Raw genomic sequence first — 21411 nt, 5'->3', positions numbered from 1 at the left:
CACTCTGGTCAGCACAGTATTTAATGGGAACCCAGTTTTCATGTATAAGCCCAAGAGAAATAATAGATTTTAACTAAAATTTTGTTTCATAATTTGCCCAAAGTGTATTTATTTCACAAATATTTTCAGAACTCAGTCTAATATTTCTTGTTCAATCCCCATTTATTATAAGGCAGATGTATTTGATCATTTAATACTGTAGAGGAATCCGGGGTGTCAGTGATTTTATATATTATAAAGACAGCATCTCATTTTGTTGAACGCTTTGTCTGACTATTTGACCCAAGCTGTGAGCCAGGCTCCCTCTTCTAATGGTACTGTTGTCTCTCTGGAGATTCCATAGCTGAATAGATGGCATTTTGGGGGGGAAGGATCCATCAGTTAAAAGTTTCTTTTACTAGTGATATCCTTTCTCAGTATGTACATTTCTGTACACACATTTATATGCCATTGATTTCAATCACATATTCATGCATACTTCTACATTTTATACTGTTATGGTAGATCAGTTAACGTCTTAACCAAATTGTATTCAATATTAGTGTTAGTTGCAGCCATTATTGAAAACACTTAAAGGAGGTTTTACATACTAATATTTAGAAATGTATTCACCACAGCAATGCCATCTTCTTCGAGTTAGAAGGAAGGGGATACTGAACCTTCAGTATCGGTATACCTTTATTTATGCAGTATATTATTAGTACTGCTGTGCATGACCACATCTAAATAATTACCGTATGTATCCTTGTAATGCAGGAAACACATAGAAAACACATTGCGGTTAAAAAAAAAAAAAACATTTGTGCTTCTTATGCCATGTATGTCACAATGTTAATGCCGATAAAGTGTTGCTTGAAACGCTATTGATTTGCTTCTGTGTAGCGTGTGCTTACAAGAACAACATGCTAATCCAGATCAAGCTGCTGGGTCATGCTGCCTAACCTTGTCTGCCAGTGTTTGGACAGCATTAAATCCACTGCGTGCCTTCACTCTGCAGCTTTCACTCTAGTAAGGATGTGACTAAAAACTGCACTAATAGCTCAAAATGATATTTGCATTCTTCATTAATATAGTTCGTTCTGGAGCTGAGAGAACTGATACAGTAAGTACATTCTCTGTAATTGTAGTGCAGTCCAATGCTAACAGGTTGAATAAACAGAACATGTGTCCATTTCACTAGGTACACTCTAGACCTGTGCAGATTACATTTAATGTTCTGCCCTAACCTGCTGAACCTGCCTTTATACATTTATTTGCATGCCACAGGCACTAAGCATGACATTTCAAAAGAAACGATGATGAAAGGAAAGTAATAAAATCTGAGCTAAAGTAAGCTATTGGAGAACAGACAGACAACACAGGTATAAAATGCATCTGACTGATACTGTAGATGATAGTTTAACAGCTAGTAAAATAATAGATATTTCAGGTAATAGTAAAGAGAAGTATATATAGTATACTTAATTGATTTACCTGTTGACCATACTCATATTTAGTTGCAGCATTACAAAGCATTTTACAGAATGTATATGTAATATTTATGCCTGTGCCCACTACTAGACGAGCTTACCATCTCCAGCATTTTTGGTGACAAACCACTAAGCTTTACAAAGGAGATGTTCATAGTGATGATTTAGATTCCTTGTTTCATGTTCCCAGAAAATGACATACGGTACTATATGAATCCCGATTTGTCATGGCCAGCAACTATACTTTGGTTTATTTTTTTCAAATACATTTTTGCCTTTATATGAGGTATGGGTCAAGAGAAAAATGGAGGATGTCTTTGCTGATATGTCTTGATTAAACTATAGGAATTTGGAAAGGAAAAAAGAATTGGACTTTATTGGCACTAGTAATTAAAATTGTATATTTTATTAAAGAGTAATATAAAATTATTTGACAGAAAGCCAAAGGAGAGAGAACAAACATATAATCTTAAAAAACATTAAGATTATATGTTTGTTCTCTTTCCTTTGGCTTTCTGTCAAATAATTTTATATTACTCTTTAATAAAATATACCATTTTAATTACTACTGCCAATAAAGTCCAATTCTTTTTTCCTTTCCAAATTCCTATTCTGTGGGATGTGGCACTTATATATTTCTTGCGCCTAGGCGTCCTGCGGCCTGGTAGCGCAATACACAATATATTGATTAAACTATAGTCATCTGGTTGTCTTACTGATCCAATAGCTTCAGTACGTTCTCACCTGGATCAAGTAGGCTTATCAAGGTATCTGACTCGGAGGTCAGTGGCTATTAAAGGAAATTGGCATTCATTTCTCAGAAGGAAATCTGTAATAGCATTTCCAATATTTCTCTTTTATTTTAAAGTCCAACTGAAGTTTCATGTTTAGTGCATATATGAATAAACTGTGCAGAAAAAAGTATTCTGCACAGGTCTTACTTTTTATTTTGCACCTGGTTGATCTCCAGTGGCAGCACAATATTCTAAGCTTGGGCAGCTTGAGGCAGAGAAGGACCGCGTAAGAGTAGTCTCTCTGCAGTGGTTCAGCACTTCCCCTGCTGAGCTGGACCAGTGACTCTGCAATCAGCAAGGACCATGAGCTTTTCACAGTTGTCCTCTCTGCAGCATACTGCCCATTCTTAGAACTTTGTGCTACTACTGGAGCTGGACTGGGCACAAAGTTAAAATACATGACATACCATTTTCCTGAATGCTGTATCTAATTATACACAAGAATTAAAGTTTAATTATTGTGACAAATTTGTCATTTTACTATTGTCATAGTAAAACTTGTAAGTCTCCTAACCATTTATATATACATAATTTTTATTTGACAAACTCTTAAGAAACAAAATGAGTCTATTCACATGATAGCACATTTTCCTAACCAGATATATTGGCAGGCTTCTGTGTTTAGCTCAGCACAAACATCTCAAACATTGTCGATTACGCACTCAATTTGAGCATGATCTTAGGAAATATGTGGGAATGCAGCTGAACATGTGGGATTAGAATCTCTGCACTCACTTAATTGCGTATACTCATGGGTAATAGACAAAAATGTCTTTTAACTAGGTCAGAGTAAAAGCTGAATTTCTGTTCCCAAGCATACTGTATTCACATGCAAACCATGCAACATTTAACTGCTCTTTAACTATCTTTTTTCTTCTCCCTTGCTGCGCAATATTTTACTTTACGACTCCTAAGATTTTTCAAAATAATGTAAGCATTTCTATTAGATTTTTTTACAATAAACATTTTTCTAACTGTTGGAAGAATTCAGCACAATTGTAAGGATGAACAAGGAGCATGCACACTTAAAAGGATGTCGGGAAATTATTATTTTATTTAAATCAAGACTCCAGTTTATAACATGGTCACTCTGCATGTTTGATTTTTTTTTTTTTTTATGACCGTAAGATACCTTTACATCTCTGCAAAATGTTTTGCTAGATTTACAGTCATATGACTGTGATAGCTCTATAAATATTATTCATCACTATAGGCTATGGGAGGAGTGTGGCAGTGCATACTCTTCACATGCTAGTGATGTGTGACACCACTCTGTGACCACGTGTCCCAAGATGCACTGTGGATTCTTAGCTGGTAGGAAAGAGGAGGCACTGTGTGTGAGTGTTCCAAGGGACATTTTAATGTTCATTTGCCTTACTCAAACACAATGGGCACATTATAAGCTGTCTGCTGACATTACTGGGCAGGTTGTGGAGACCTGAACCGTGCCACTAAACACCAAGAGCTAGCAATGCTGACACTGTGACATCACCCTTTGTGTTTTTGGGAGACTGACTGGGGAGGACCATTGAGTCATAGAGTCATGTTCATGGGTCATGTAGGGTGCCACTCAGTCGCTTTACAGGGAGAGAATGCATGCATATAGTATGCACAAAGCAGCACATTCAGACAAAGGACACTATCTGCTATACAGTTATGGTAAATTGGTGAAACCGGATTTGAGCTTGGACTTTAGGAATGATAGAAGCCTCTGTATCCAGCCCTTAGGCACCTCACAGAAGTAAGTTGAAAAGGTGGACTAAAGATGAAGTTGACCATCTTTTTGACATTGTTGGATAGATACTCTAAATATGCTGTAAATTATAACAGGTATCGCAGTTGGACTCTAGCAATTCTATCCACTTATAAAGTTGGGATGCACTAGAAATCTCAATAGATCTGTTACACACAAATTGCTGCTTGTGTTCCCATCATTGAAATTGGAATAGGTTTTCTAACCTGGCTGGGAGCTGGATCTGGTCCCATCCACGGGCATAGGATTACTATTTGACCTATTGCCTGAATGTACTTTTGAGTTTAGCAATTAAAGCAGTATGTGGTCATTTCATATACCTAACCAGGTTAAAAAAATAGAAACCTGCCTAAAATCTGTTTGGGTTTTCTGAAGAGAACATGACCAGGCTAAGTTTAAAATTCCTCCAGTAACCAACCCATAATATTAAATATGAACTTCATACTGAACCCATTTAGTTTAAAACCTCTTCAAGGTCTAGGCTATAATTAGTGCATACTGTACATATCTTTACTGATAAAGCCAATCCTTTTTAGATCAGTGAATATTAAAGTTGCCAGGAACTTATCTGTCTACAAATCAAGTTGTCACCAATTACGCTGGAAGAGATTAAGATGTTTTCACTGAGCCAACAAACATGAAAAAATGCCAGAAGGAAGTTTGACTCCTGCTTAATAGCTCTAATTAAAAGCTTTTTCAAAAGTACAAGCCACATCTCAACACAGGATAAGGGATGTGTCTCTTTGATAGGGACAGAGCGCAAATGATTCTGCTGTGACTGCAATATGACAAAAATACACATATATGAAAGCAAATGTGTATTAAAACATTTGCCTGTAACATGGTAGTCAGGGGTATCTAAGAAAATGTTATTCCTTGCTACATTGAAGATCTACAGGTATCACAATCCTATGTACCTAACTCTTCTAATCAGCATACTGATAAAAGTATGGGAATCGCTATGACTCCCAATCAGAGGGACCTGCAAATCCGCAGGACACAGAAATGCACAATACAGCACTTCATTGATAAGTTTTATACACCCCACTTACGCTGCATTGCTATATAGTGGACTTTTTTTTAGGTCCGATTCACACATTTGTGTTTGCATTCGTGCAGGTGTTAACACACATTATGCATGTTAATGCTTGATGCAATGATAACTGTTGCATGCGTAGTGTTCATATTTAATGGCATCCACTAAAAGAGATGAATCTGCCTCTCAGCTCACTTGTGGTGTGCTGGAAAAAAACTAAGGTAGGGAAGTTTTTTGACCTATGGATGCGCGTTGAGCGCCTATTAAAAAATGAATGGACTTGCTCAATGCAAGATGCATCATTGCACCAAATGCACCAAATGCAAAAATCAGTAAAGTCAAATAAATGAACTAAAGTGTGAATGGGTCTTTTAAGTAAAAAACCAATCAGAACCTTTTGGTTTGCTTGTTTTTAATAAAGGGAGAAAAGAGTAGGGGGTTAGGACTTCAGCTAGTATTGCTGAGAATATCCAGCACCCATTGTATGCTCACTCTATTCCTCCCTCCCTAGCCCTCAATGCTCTTCTACTGAGAAAAGCTATTTAAGCCAGTCATATAATACAGCCCAGATGCTACACTACACAGTGCTGGTATACTGTTTGGATTTGATGGTTTGAAGGTGCCTTAACTTTCTTTGCGTTAAGGCAGCCCATTATTTTAAACACATGTATCTGTGAGATTCACCTGAAATGTGAATGTGTGTTGAAGATCAGATGCACTGCTTTAAAAATATGCCCTTAGACTCCAACCATAGCATTTTTTGGATAAAGTTAGGAAGGGTCACCTCTGACAGGTTTTAATTACTATCTATGTCCCCAGTTAGAGAGTATTTTCCACACTCCCTGTCCAACTGGCAATACTCAATAAGACTCTCAAATGAAGACACAGATAGCAATCAAAACGTATATGTAATAAAGTAGGGAAGGGTTACCTCTACTAGGGTTTAATCACTTCCCACTGACAGTAGTCAATTAGCTCAGGTAGACTCAAATGGGGGACACATATAGCAATATAAACTTATTTTTAGTACACTGGGGAAGAGTTACCTCTGCCTGGTTTTAATTACGATCTGTGTCACCATTAGAGAGTATTTTTCCACTTCATGTCCCACTGACAGTAGTCAATAGGACTGGAGAGAACTAAAATGAGAAACATATGCAGGTATATCAATTTTAACTTATATTTAATAGAGTGGGGAAGGGTTAGGACATCCTGTAATCCTTACAAACGTCAAATTGTCCAGTTTTAAGAACACATCTCACTTAAGAACCTGTGTCAAGGGACTTTGTTCGCATAGGAGAGATTTCGCATTCCTATACAAGTTTAACAGAATGATAATTTTGCTTAAAGCAGGCCAGAAGTAGATCAGCTACAGGTTGATTTCGCCTATTAACCACTTAAGGACCGGAGGATTTGGCTGCTCAATGACCAAGCCCTATTTTGCAATTCGGCACTGCGTTATTTTAACGGACAATTGCGCGGTTGTGTGACGCTGTACACAAACTACATTGATGTCCTTTTTTCCCATAAATAGAGCTTTCTTTTGGTGGTATTGGATCACCTCTGCAATTTTTATTTTTTGCGCTATAAACAAAAAAAGTGTGAACATTTTGAAAAAATTACAATATTTTTCCCCTTTTTTGTATATGAAATTCTCAAAAAAAATGTATAAATCAACATTTTTTAACATTTTAGGCCAATTTGTTTTCTGATACATATTTTTGGTAAAAAAAAATCGCAATAAGCGTATTTTGATTGGTTTGCGCAAAAGTTATCGCGTTTACTAACTACAGGAAAGATTTATGTCATTTTTATTGTTTTTTTTTTTTTACTGGTAATGGCAGCGATCTGCAATTTTTTTTGCAGCACTGCGACATTTCGGTGGACAGATCGCACCCCTAACTGACATTTTTGACACTTTTGTGGGTACCAGTGACATTACTACAGTAATCAGTGCTAAAAATATGCACTGTTACTGTAAAAATGACACTGGCAGGAAAGGGGTTAACATTACTGGTGATCAGTGGGTTAAGTGTGTCCCTAGGGGCTTGAGTCTAACTGTCAGGGGGCGTGGCTTGTGAAGTAATCACTGAGACATGCGATCCTATATAGCAGGATCACATAGCCTCTGTGATTACTTCAGGGAGAATGACAGACGGCTGTGTTTACATCAGCCGTCTATTCTTCTCTCTCTGATGCGGGAGATCGCGAGTGGCCAGCAGCCATCGGAGCCACCGGTCACATGCGCTGGCTCCCCAGGGAACGAGCGGGGGCGGGAGCATGCCGCCAGTGGCACGCGCTCGCCCCCTAGAGTCTCCTGAGTGAGTGACGTAACATATAGAGCGACAGCCTGCCGATGTAAAACTGCGGCGGGCGGTCGTTATGTGGTTAAAGAATTCTGAATGATCTCAGAAGCTTTTTATGATGGTTAAAAAATTCAATTTTTACAAACCCAAAGCCCGTTGACTCAGAATCTTATCTCTAGAAAAGAAATGATAGTTTAGGACATGAGCAGGTAGTACAGTCAAAATCTGAACTTTTTGGCTCTGATGAAAAAGTTCTAGCTTTCTAAAACGCGCCAGCCAGTAAGGCCCTGGTGAAGTCCCCTTGTGCTTTGGCATGTATTGTACCAAGGACTACAGGGCTACAAACAAGTAGCTCGATGAGTGACTTTATTTTACTTATTTGTGAGTATAGTTTATGACAATTTTTTTCTAAATAAAAGTTGTGGGATAATGCATTAAGATGGTGTGTCCTCTTTTTGTTCATTTTTTGTAGTGGCTGCAGGACATCCCCAGTCCAAAAGGGCAGCAAGGCTTGAGGCTATATCCTCGTGATGTGGAGTTATTCTCAATACCTTTACACTTTTGCTCAGGAGGTTTATTCATGTTGTTAATACAATCAGAATGTCTCACCACCACACAAATGTTGCCACCTCAGTATTCCCAAAACAGACATGGTGGCATGTGTAAATTTAGAGCATCTGAAATGCCCCTGTGTTTGTCTGTGAAAGCTCAGACAATTTCTTTAAAGTCTTTATTCTAAAGTCCATTATGTTCCAATCACAAAAATGTTATATATATAAGTGAAGACTTTGCATTGTCTGGCTAGGCTTATAAATGCTTTCCCTGTCTATCTCTCTGTGTGGTCTCCTGCAAAATTAATCTCTTTAAGCAATTTGATCCAAAAGCCACTGATTAGACTTATCTCTTTATTTCTGCTACTTTAATCAGTTCTCTAACATTTTTTTAAACAACGGGCTGTCAAGCCTAGCTGTGCAAAGAAACATACATCTCTACAGCAAACTCCCTAAAATGTATTTAATAAGTACATGAACTGAATTTAAAGATGCTGCTTTAAAGGAGAAGTATAGCCAAAGCTATTTTGGCTATACTTCCACTGTAGGTCACAGGAGTGCACTTAGTTCTGCACTCCTATGACCTGTATTCATCAGACAGCGGGCCAAAATCTGATGTCAGCCTATGTCACAAAGCCTGTCCAAGCTCTGGATCGATTCTGATGGTCCGAATCCACCCAGATGCCTAAACTGACAGCTGGCTCACCATCTCAGCGATCCGCTAAGAGCCTGAGCCAGCCCCTCCCATCCCTCCACAGCCCAGCACTCCAGTGAGAGCTGGAGGGGCAGAGCAGAGAGCCAAAGCCGATGCTAAGAGCACAGGGGGAGAACTGATTGATCAGTGGTGTTTGATTGCTCAGTTCTCATTGCCGAGCCGGCGAAGGACAGATGCAGCACCAGATCGATGCGGCATCCACTTAAGTGAGTATAAATTTTTTTTTTTTTACATCCATACTGTATGCCTGGGCAATTTAAAAAAAAATCTGAATTACACATCCCCGCTTCACCGCTCCTACTAGCTCAGGGGGTTGCATTTTTTCCATTATCTGTGCCCCTTTCTGATGATCATGTGCTGGTCGAAGTAGAGGGACTATTTCTTCAGTTTTGGGCGCATGCCAATGCTCGCATGTTCTTCTGTCTTGGCTCATGTCCTGGCCAGCCGCCTGTCTGCCTATATCCTTGCCTACCTCGGCAGAGTGATCTTCCTCTGCTCAGCTCCGCTCCCCTGCATTTCTGGGTATCGGAGCCAATCAGTGGGTCTGGCAGATTCGATGTCCGCCGGTACCTGCTGATCATTCTGAAAACAGGCAAAATGGCGGTCTGTCAGTAAGAAAGGCATGGATCCTGTATTCCTGCAATTCAGGGACAGGGATCTATGCCTTCCCTTAATAAAAGCACCTCCGCCACAGTGAGAAAAAACTTGTTAGGCACACATTTTAACCCTTCGAGTGCCCTAGATGTTAACCCCTTCCCATCCAGTGACATTAGTACAGTGGCATTGCATTTTTTTTAGCACTGATCACTTAGTGTCACTGGTACCCACAAAGTGTCACTTAGTGTCCGATTTTCCATCGCAATATTGCATTCCCACTATAAGTCGCTGATTATCGCCATTACTAGTAAAAAAAAAAAATCTCACCTTACTCTAGGCTGCTCTCCTAATGTGGACTGCAAACACCTCTCCTTCTCCTCTGTTATTTGCTTTGTAGTTCACAGAAGATAGGTAAAAAAGCTGTGTTTGAGATTTCAATTTGGTCAACAGGAAGGTACAAGGACACAAGATTTTTGACAGTGTCAACAGGTATTTTCTGTACTTGCAGAAAATGTACTTAGCCTGGAAAGATAAATGAATGCAGTCCCAACATCTAAGGCCTTGTAAGCTGCAAAAGATCACATTTTTGTTTTTGGATTTGGATATACAATACTTTATAGCTGAACTCTAGGCAGGTGTGTAATCATAGGGATGATCGAAATTTTGAAAAGTTCGGTTCGACCAGAACACCCGAACTTCCTGAAAGTTAGGCCCGGATTTCAGAACCCCATTGAAATCAATGGGACCCGAACTTCGGTAATCAAAAAACACAATTTTGAAGCCCTAAAACCCAAGAAATGCCCCTAAAAAGTGCCTAGGGTTCTGGATCATGCCCCAGGGACTATTAATCACACAAAAAAATGTTCTTAGAAATTTTCATTTTTGATAGAGAGCCAATTATTGAAAAAATTATTGAAAAAAAAAAATTAGATTTCTTTGGATTTAGTGTCTGGGGGGTCTAAAAAGTGTACCTGTGAAGTTTCAGCTCTGTAGCATGTCCAGAACCAGAAAAAAAGTTTGTTTGTATTAGAATTGCAGTAATGCAGGATAGTGGCTTCGCTATTTTCACACCCGGCTTTTTGTTGCAGGCGTTTATAGGGCTTTTTTGTGGACGTGTTTGGAGGCAGGCATGACATCTGAACTTCTGTGTAGGGGTATATATACACACACACATGTATGTATATATACACATACACATATATAGGTGTGAAAGTAGCAGAACCCTATGCCTGCGCTAATGAAATAATTAACAGGCATAGTACTTCTCTCCTATCACACCTATATGTGTGTATGTGTATAAATACATATAAGTGTGTGTGTGTGTATATATACCCCTATACAGAAGTTCAGATGTTATGCCTGCCTCCAAAGACGCCCAAAAAATGCCCAAAAAAACGCCTGCTACAAAAACGCCCAGGTGTGTTGTTGCAGGCGTTTTTTTTGGGCATTTTTTGGGCGTCTTTGAAGGCAGGCATAACATCTGAACTTCTGTATAGGGGTATATATACACACACACTTATATGTATTTATACACATACACACATATAGGTTTGATAGGAGCGAAGTCCTATGCCTGTTAATTATTTCATTAGCGCAGGCATAGGGTTCTGCTACTTTCACACCTTTATATGTGTATGTGTATATATACATACATGTGTGTGTGTATATATACCCTTACACAGAAGTTCTGATGTTATGCCTGCCTCCAAAGAAGCCCAAAAAATGCCCAAAAAAACGCCTGCTACAAAAACGCCCAGGTGTGTTGTTGCAGGCGTTTTTTTTGGGCATTTTTTGGGCGTCTTTGGAGGCAGGCATAACATCTGAACTTCTGTATAGAGGTATATATACACACACATTTATATGTATTTATACACATACACACATATAGGTGTGATAACAGTGAAGTCCTATGCCTGTTAAGTATTTCATTAGCGCAGGCATAGGGTTCTGCTACTTTCACACCTATATATGTGTATGTGTATATATACATACATGTGTGTGTGTGTATATATGCCCCTACACAGAAGATCTGATGTCATGTCTGCCTCCAAACACGTCCACAAAAAAGCCCAATAAACACCTGCAACAAAATGCCGGGTGTGACAGGAGCGAAGCCACTATCCTGCTCTATTGCAATTCTAATAGAAACTATCTTTTTTCTTTGGCTTTCTATGGCGGTCACCCTGACATGGAAGGGTTTGGTCACCCTGCCATAGCAGTCAGAGTCAGTCAACCCTACACTACACTACGGTCCCCTGACACTTAACACTTTCCCTACAGAAACTAGATTATTAAATCAAACTATAGTGGAAAATAGTACCCTAACTACACTAGATATCCCTTTCCTCACACTAATAATTGCTAAATGACACTTTGAAGCAGGAGTAACAGAACTGCTTCCACTCTCTTCCACATCCCTGTATTACAATGCTAGAGATTTGGCGGGGCTATGTTATATACTGGGGGGCGTATTCACTACTGATTGGCCTCTGGACCCCCTAGTGACTCCAATCACATTCCTAGCATCCTCCTGCCCCCTCAATTGGCTTTTACTGATGGCTCTGGGCCAATCACGGGCTTTTAAAGCCCAGTTCCTGTCCCATTGCATTTTGGTCGGTTCTGGTTGCCGAATTTCGAACTTTTTCAGCAAAAAGTTCGAAATTCGGCCGAATTTCGAACAGTCAATGTTCGGGTCAAACAGATGGTCGACCCCAACCGTTCGATCATCCCTAATAATTAACACATTAATAAATGTATTTTTTAAATGCAAGCAGGTCATTACCTAAAATTGACTTGGTATCAGCCTCTTGCAATCCCTGCACAGCAGAGATGGAGTGTGAGAGGAAGAAACTTTTGAAGGGTCCAATTCTGACAAGAAGCATGCTGATGGGAGGAAGGAGCAGAGAAATGAGCTCATGACTGTGCTGCTTCTCCTTTCATTGTCCACTCACCACTGCGGTAGGCCCAGCATGACCAGGACTCAGAGGAAATGAGTTAAATAATACTGACTGCCATACTGAGGACATCTTGTGCATTTTTGTAGCATGGTTTGACATGTTTTTACACACACTTTTACATTTCTGTGCTTTATGCATTTCTTTTCTTTGGAAAAGGAGGAAGCTGGTTGTTAGAAACAAAACCCTGCCAAAAATGCACCGAAAGTACATGTACCTGAATTTTTATGTGCTTTTCATGTGCTCCCATTAAAGTCTATTGGCCCAAAAATGCACCAAAAATGTATGTACAGTACATTCATTTTTTATGTGGTTTATGTGGTTTTCATGTGCTCCCAATAAAGTCTATAGGCCCAAAATGCACCAAAAATGTATGTACAGTACAGGCATTTTTCATGTGCTCCTATTGAAGTCTATGGGCCCAAAACACACCAAAAATGTATGGGCAGTTTATGCATTTTTCATGTTCTCCCATTGAAGTCTATGGGCCCAAAAATGCACTATGCTACCAGAGGAAGCACCTGCACCTTTTCAAAAATTGCACTGCACCCTAGGCAGACACAGGAGAAATTGTACTAGTGTGAATAAATTGTATAGAGTTCTGTATATATTTTCTTTTTATCTTCTTTAGGACTGAAAAATAAATAACGGTACATTTTGTGTAGATCCCTAGTTGCCCTATATATTAGGTGTAGCCAACATCCCGGAGTATAATCTAAAAGGGGTGTTTGGTGCCTCAGGCCAAAGGTGTGGGACTTTATGGGCTAGGTCAGATAATAATATGACAAAATAAGTAAAATATCACAATTTATTCAAAAAACAGAAAACAAAATTCATGAATGAACATGAGAAAGTTTAAGTGCCTATGGGTTATAGACCCATGTGTACCATGGTATAAGGTAGAAAGAGTGACAGTGTGAATGGTGACATGGATATAGATCTCTATCTGTTCTGGCTCATATGAGAGACTCTGGAACGTGTAGAGAGAAAGTATATCTCGATTTTCCAACGCGTTTCGGCATTTTATAATACGTTGCCTTTATCAAGGAAAAGAGTGGGCCACCATATTTGTGACATTAATGTCAGATCCCGGACCATTGCATCTGCTCTCCCAAAATAACTCACACAGGATTTAGAGGGAGTCGCTGTCTAGAGGGGTGTAGGCGCTCTGGCTTGAGTGGAAAGATTCCCTTCTCATGTCAGATTAGGGTGTTGCAAGTTTGCACCAGTAGAGGGAGCCCCGGTCTTGTATTCCAGGTGGTTTCCTGTTCAGGTGGGAGAGAAAAGGGCTGGGTATCCGGAAGAGGCGAGTCCTGGGCGTCCGTCACGTTCCCTCTTGCTGTGTGAGTTATTTTGGGAGAGCAGATGCAATGGTCCGGGATCTGACGTTAATGTCACAAATATGGTGGCCCACTCTTTTCCTTGATAAAGGCAACGTATTATAAAATGCCGAAACACGTTGGAAAATCGAGATATACTTTCTCTCAACACGTTCCAGAGTCTCTCATATGAGCCAGAACAGATAGAGATCTATATCCATGTCACCATTCACACTTTCACTCTTTCTACCTTATACCACGGTACACATGGGTCTATAACCCATAGGCACTTAAACTTTCTCATGTTCATTCATGAATTTTGTTTTCTGTTTTTTGAATAAATTTTGATATTTTACTTATTTTGTCATATTATTATCTGACCTAGCCCATAAAGTCCCACACCTTTGGCCTGAGGCACCAAACACCCCTTTTAGAAAAATAAATAATAGTCAATTGTTTATTTTTAAATAAATATGAAATATTGCCTGTGAATATTCTTGTTTAGTGTTTTACAGTGAGCTGATTAGGTCCTGTTATTAGCTACTTTGTTGAATAAAGCCTATTTACAAAGTAGAGAAGCTAAAATTGACATACACAAATGAATGAGTTACAGGAGTTACTTATCCCCTCCCCTTCCTCCTCATTTATATTCATTATGGTTCCATGTGAAGTTTCAATGAGACAGAGGGATTCTAAAGGTGCTTCTTCTAAAATTATTTGGGAACCATGTGTGATGGATGTACCCTGTATTATATGCAATTTTTTATCAAAAGTGAAACATAAATAAGACATATACTGTAAAGCATCTGTTTGAAAACAAACAGCGTGTGTTAACATAAAACGGACCCAGATCTTATATAATTGGGTATTAAGTAGACCAGCCTTTTTCAACCAGGGTGGCTTGGCACCCTGGGGTGCCTTCCAGTCTTTTTAGCAGTGCTTTGGCCAAATACCTAAATATTTCCAAAATTTCCCAAAAAATTGCCCATAAGCCAGCAAGTGGATCAAGTCTACCTTTTTGCTACACATAGCCAAAGGTCTGTATTGTGCAGCATTATATAGTTACCTAGTTACTTAGTTAATCAGGTAAAAAAAGAACACAAGTCCCTGTAGTTTAACCAGTTAAAGGGGAAAAAAATATCATACAATCCCGTATACACAATCTTATACCCACAGTTGATCCAGAGGAAGGCAAACAAAAAAAAACAGCAAAGCGTGATCCAATTTGCTCCAGCAAGGGAAAAATTCCTTCCTGATCCCCCGTTATGCCCATTGATTAACTTTACCTATGAATGTTAGTATCCAGTTAAATTATGTACATTTAGGAAAGAATCCAGGCCTTTTTTAAAGCAAGTTACTGAGCTGGCCAGAACCAGCTCTTGAGGGAATCTATTCTTACTGTGAAGAAACCTTTCCGTATTTGGAGAATAAATCTCTTTTCCTCCAGACGTCAAGAGTGCCCCCTTGTCCTCTGTGATGGCCTTAAAGTGAATAACTCAACACCAAGTTTACTATATGGGCCACTTATGTATTTATACATGTTGATCATATCCCCCCTTAATCTCCTCTTCTCAAGAGAGAAACAATTCAGTTCCTCTAATCTTTCCACATAGCTGAGCTCCTCCATGGCTCAAAATATAAAAAGCTTCCGGTGTCCAAAAAAATCGATGACGGCATCTGTTGATAAAGAGCGCATCGGGTGCTCCTTGGCGGGTACCTTTCTACGTCAGCAATGGGATGAGAGAGTGAAACTGAAGATGCCTCAAGATATGCAGAATTTTAAAGGGTGCCGTGACTGAAAAAAAAGTTGAAAAACACAGAGGTAGACTACCACAATTCCTTCTGCTCCCCTGACCTAGAACATCAAAAGACGAAGAAACATGCATGTGCCCTAATAAAAGGATGCTTCATCGGGACACTTGACTGACAGCCAAAACTTACTAGCATAACAGATTAGACCAGGGCTGGCCGTACCATGGGTCCCGCTGGGTCCATTGGACCAGTTGGAGAGAGGCAGCAAACTGACTCCCAAGCTTTTTTTTCCAGCAGTTTTGTGTGTCAGTTTGCGGCATGCTATGGGCTGCATTTCCCCATCTCATACTGCTGCCCACAGTGCAAACTGATAAATATGAGGAGGCGGAGTGTCTCCTCCGGGGGAACATCCCTCACGTAATTGTGGTGTGTGCAATGAAATAAGACATCAGCACACTCCATCTCAGGCAGGGCAGGCTGGATCTTCTGGGATGTTGGGCTCAGGAGACACAGGAGTGACAGGAGGACTGAGGACAGACAGGGGGTGTTTGGTGGACCGGTTCAGTGGTGAGTTATGGAAGAAGATAACAGTATACATAATATATAATATTTTCTAAAAGAAAGAGATAGAACCTCGTTCAGGTTTTTATTACTGTCTGGGTTCCTCAGTTCTTCTCCCAGTAACATCCACCAAAAGTTTCAGGAAATGACACCTTTGACATTTCTCACTGATACATGTGTCCTAATTAGTAGACATCGCTCCTACTTCTGTACTGAGATCCCGTTTTGGCTTGTGATCTGTTCTACATCCCATAGCTAGTGAAGTAATGAATCCATAACTGTTCAAAACTATTCCTAAAATGAAAAGTCTTTTTCTCTGTTCACTTCAGTACAGGAGAGGAGATTCTGCTCAGTAAAATTCCCAGTGAGTTATTCTCTGCTCTGCGTAGTGATGGACTTCTAATTGTTGATGTCACAGCATTGCTGGGGTTCTTGAGAGAAGCTGGGAATCCCCTAATATGGTGCATACTTTCAGCATGACAGGATGAAACTGCTAGGCAAGAGGGAGGCATTGACAGTTCTGATACATACGCATAAGCTAGAACTCCCTAGATTAACATGACATGTCTGGAAATAGTCAAATGACTTCACTCATACACAAATTTTTTTTCCATGTAAGTTGCAGCAGTTTCACTTATCATTTTACTCATACAATAAGTTACTACATATCAAATACAAATCTTGTAAACTGACAGCCATTTGTAATGCCGGGTCTATGTTTTATAGGGTGTGGTTCGTTAAACGAGTTGTAAAGTCAGAAGGTTTTTTATCCTAATGCATTTTATGCATTAAGATAAAAAGTGTTCTGTGTGAAGCAACCTCCTCAGCACCCCCTAATACTTACCTGAGCCCCATCTCTATCCAGCAATGTCCACGTGTCCCTCGGTTATCTGGGACTCTCCGTCCTGATTGGCTGAGACACAGTGCCTTTGGCTCCTGCTGCTGTCAATCAAAGTCAGTTAGCCAATCAGGAGAGAGAGGAGGGGGGGGTGCGAACCATAGCTCCGTGTCTGAAAGAACACAGGGAGCTGCAGGTCGGTTCGGGTGCCCCCCATAGCCAGCTGCTTGCTGTTGGGGCACTCAAAGGGAGGGGCCAGGAGTAGTGTTGAGCGAACACGGACTGTATTATTCGTGTTCGTACCGAATAATTGGATTTTTTGTACCCGAACACGGACACGGACACTTTACTGTATGTTCGGGTAAAAATCCGTGTTCGGTCGTTTTATTTCCGGGTTTTGCATGCTTTGGCGCTCTTTTCATGGCGGGCTTTCAACAGCCAATCAACAATCGTTTAACTGGTGTGCCTTAAGCCATCCCAGCCATGCCTGCAAATGTCTCAGTAGCTGTGATTGGCCGTCTGAAGCATGTGACCAAGTCTTTATAAGTTCCAGGCAGCCGCAGCGTCTTCATTCTGCTGCTTAGATCAGGGACAGAGCACACATCAACGTGCTGGCTGCTGATTAGGGAAAGACAGGCAGGAAAAAACCATTTGTGTCCGGATAGAATTGAGGGACAGGTCGGAGTGTTTAGGCAGGGCGAGTTGTAGGCATTTTAGGGATAGAGTCTGCTGAATTATAGGGTCAGTGTCTTCTACAAACTACAATCGATATTGCTGTGTGGGGGGTGGGGTCTGCACTCAATCCTGATCTACGATCTCTTCTCAATCCTGTTAGGGAGAGGCTGCTGCTGAATTTTAGGGTCAGAGTGTTCTACAAACTACAATCGATATTGCTGTGTGGGGTCTGCACTTAGTCCCGATCTACGATCTCTTCTCAATCCTGTTAGGGAGAGGCTGCTGCTGAATTTTAGGGAAACTGTGTTCTACAAACTACAATCGATATTGCTGTGTGGTGTGGGATAGGAGATAGGCAGGTGTCAGTGATCCACATCCATTTTTCTGTGTGTGAGCTGCAGTGAACACAATCTTTTTGGGCTGCAGTGAACACAATCTTTTTGGGGTGCAGTGAACAACGTCCTTTTTGGGGTGCAGTGAACAAAATCTTTTTGGGGTGCAGTGAACAAAATCCTTTTTGGGGTGCAGTGAACAACATCCTTTTTGGGGTGCAGTGAACACAATCTTTTTGGGGTGCAGTGAACAAAATCCTTTGTGGGGTGCAGTGAACACAATCTTTGTGGGGTGCAGTGAACACAATCTTTTTGGGGTGCAGTGAACAACATCCTTTTTGGGGTGCAGTGAACACAATCTTTGTGGGGTGCAGTGAACACAATCTTTTTGGGGTGCAGTGAACAAAATCCTTTTTGGGGTGCAGTGAACACAATCTTTGTGGGGTGCAGTGAACACAATCTTTTTGGGGTGGAGTGAACAAAATCCTTTTTGGGGTGCAGTGAACAACATCCTTTTTGGGGTGCAGTGAACAAAATCCTTTTTGGGGTGCAGTGAACACAATCTTTTTGGGGTGCAGTGAACAAAATCCTTTGTGGGGTGCAGTGAACACAATCTTTGTGGGGTGCAGTGAACACAATCTTTTTGGGGTGCAGTGAACAAAATCCTTTTTGGGGTGCAGTGAACAACATCCTTTTTGGGGTGCAGTGAACAAAATCCTTTTTGGGGTGCAGTGAACACAATCTTTTTGGGGTGCAGTGAACAAAATCCTTTGTGGGGTGCAGTGAACACAATCTTTGTGGGGTACAGTGAACACAATCTTTGTGGGGTGCAGTGAACACAATCTTTGGGGGGTACAGTGAACACAATCTTTTTGGGGTGCAGTGAACAAAATCCTTTGTGGGGTGCAGTGAACACAATCTTTGGGGGGTACAGTGAACACAATCTTTTTGGGGTGCAGTGAACAAAATCCTTTGTGGGGTGCAGTGAACACAATCTTTGTGGGGTGCAGTGAACACAATCTTTTTGGGGTGCAGTGAACAAAATCCTTTTTGGGGTGCAGTGAACAACATCCTTTTTGGGGTGCAGTGAACACAATCTTTTTGGGGTGCAGTGAACAAAATCCTTTGTGGGGTGCAGTGAACACAATCTTTGTGGGGTACAGTGAACATAATCTTTGTGGGGTGCAGTGAACACAATCTTTGGGGGGTACAGTGAACACAATCTTTTTGGGGTGCAGTGAACAAAATCCTTTGTGGGGTGCAGTGAACACAATCTTTGGGGGGTACAGTGAACACAATCTTTTTGGGGTGCAGTGAACAAAATCCTTTGTGGGGTGCAGTGAACCCAATCTTTGTGGGGTGCAGTGAACACAATCTTTTTGGGGTGCAGTGAACAAAATCCTTTTTGGGGTGCAGTGAACAACATCCTTTTTGGGGTGCAGTGAACACAATCTTTTTGGGGTGAAGTGAACAAAATCCTTTGTGGGGTGCAGTGAACACAATCTTTGTGGGGTACAGGGAACAGAATCTTTGTGAGGTGCAGTGAACACAATCTTTGGGGGGTACAGTGAACACAATCTTTTTGGGATGCAGTGAACAAAATCCTTTTAGGGTGCAGTGAACACAATCTTTGTGGGGTGCAGTGAACAAAATCCTTTTTGAGGTGCAGTGAACACAATCTTTGTGGGGTGCAGTGAACACAATCTTTGTGGGGTACAGTGAACACAATCTCATACTTCTGAAGATTTGAGGGTGCTGCCTGTTCCATACTCCTCCTCCTACTGCTCAACCATCCTTTTAGGGGTACAAACAATAGTAATTGGGGCCTAGTGTGGTGGTGTACGTGTGAGATACATACACTTTCTTTTTGATCATATTTTCTATTCCGCTATTCAATTAAAACCTTTGGGGATCAATTAAATTGCTTGATAGTCTGTGTCGGTATGTGTGAGATCCACCTTTCCAAGTTTTTGGGGTTCATCTCATACTTCTGAAGATTTGAGGGTGCTGCCTGTTCCATACTCCTCCTCCTACTGCTCAACCATCCTTTTAGGGGTACAAACAATAGTAATTGGGGCCTAGTGTGGTGGTGTACGTGTGAGATACATACACTTTCTTTTTGATCATATTTTCTATTCCGCTATTCAATTAAAACCTTTGGGGATCAATTAAATTGCGTGATAGTCTGTGTCGGTACGTGTGAGATCCACCTTTCCAAGTTTTTGGGGTTCATCTCATACTTCTGAAGATTTGAGGGTGCTGCCTGTTCCATACTCCTCCTCCTACTGCTCAACCATCCTTTTAGGGGTACAAACAATAGTAATTGGGGCCTAGTGTGGTGGTGTACGTGTGAGATACATACACTTTCTTTTTGATCATATTTTCTATTCCGCTATTCAATTAAAACCTTTGGGGATCAATTAAATTGCGTGATAGTCTGTGTCGGTACGTGTGAGATCCACCTTTCCAAGTTTTTGGGGTTCATCTGATACTTCTGAAGATTTGAGGGTGCTGCCTGTTCCATACTCCTCCTCCTACTGCTCAACCATCCTTTTAGGGGTACAAACAATAGTAATTGGGGCCTAGTGTGGTGGTGTACGTGTGAGATACATACACTTTCTTTTTGATCATATTTTCTATTCCGCTATTCAATTAAAACCTTTGGGGATCAATTAAATTGCGTGATAGTCTGTGTCGGTACGTGTGAGATCCACCTTTCCAAGTTTTTGGGGTTCATCTCATACTTCTGAAGATTTGAGGGTGCTGCCTGTTCCATACTCCTCCTCCTACTCCTCAACCATCCTTTTAGGGGTACAAACAATAGTAATTGGGGCCTAGTGTGGTGGTGTACGTGTGAGATACATACACTTTCTTTTTGATCATATTTTCTATTCCGCTATTCAATTAAAACCTTTGGGGATCAATTAAATTGCGTGATAGTCTGTGTCGGTACGTGTGAGATCCACCTTTCCAAGTTTTTGGGGTTCATCTCATACTTCTGAAGATTTGAGGGTGCTGCCTGTTCCATACTCCTCCTCCTACTGCTCAACCATCCTTTTAGGGGTACAAACAATAGTAATTGGGGCCTAGTGTGGTGGTGTACGTGTGAGATACATACACTTTCTTTTTGATCATATTTTCTATTCCGCTATTCAATTAAAACCTTTGGGGATCAATTAAATTGCGTGATAGTCTGTGTCGGTACGTGTGAGATCCACCTTTCCAAGTTTTTGGGGTTCATCTCATACTTCTGAAGATTTGAGGGTGCTGCCTGTTCCATACTCCTCCTCCTACTCCTCAACCATCCTTTTAGGGGTACAAACAATAGTAATTGGGGCCTAGTGTGGTGGTGTACGTGTGAGATACATACACTTTCTTTTTGATCATATTTTCTATTCCGCTATTCAATTAAAACCTTTGGGGATCAATTAAATTGCGTGATAGTCTGTGTCGGTACGTGTGAGATCCACCTTTCCAAGTTTTTGGGGTTCATCTCATACTTCTGAAGATTTGAGGGTGCTGCCTGTTCCATACTCCTCCTCCTACTGCTCAACCATCCTTTTAGGGGTACAAACAATAGTAATTGGGGCCTAGTGTGCTGGTGTACGTGTGAGATACATACACTTTCTTTTTGATCATATTTTCTATTCCGCTATTCAATTAAAACCTTTGGGGATCAATTAAATTGTGTGATAGTCTGTGTCGGTACGTGTGAGATCCACCTTTCCAAGTTTTTGGGGTTCATCTCATACTTCTGAA

General features: G+C 40.7%; 1 protein-coding gene across 2 annotated transcripts in view; it reads left to right on the top strand.

Annotated features, from left to right (window-relative positions):
- Positions 1-21411, top strand: part of SHROOM3 (shroom family member 3) — a 565109-nt gene that overhangs the window by 467242 nt on the left and 76456 nt on the right. The window lies entirely within an intron of this gene.

This window comes from Pelophylax lessonae (genome assembly GCF_965119305.1).
Source record: "Pelophylax lessonae genome assembly, chromosome: 1".
Classification (NCBI taxonomy): Eukaryota; Metazoa; Chordata; class Amphibia; order Anura; family Ranidae; genus Pelophylax; species Pelophylax lessonae.
This window is presented reverse-complemented; position numbering and strand designations above follow the sequence as displayed.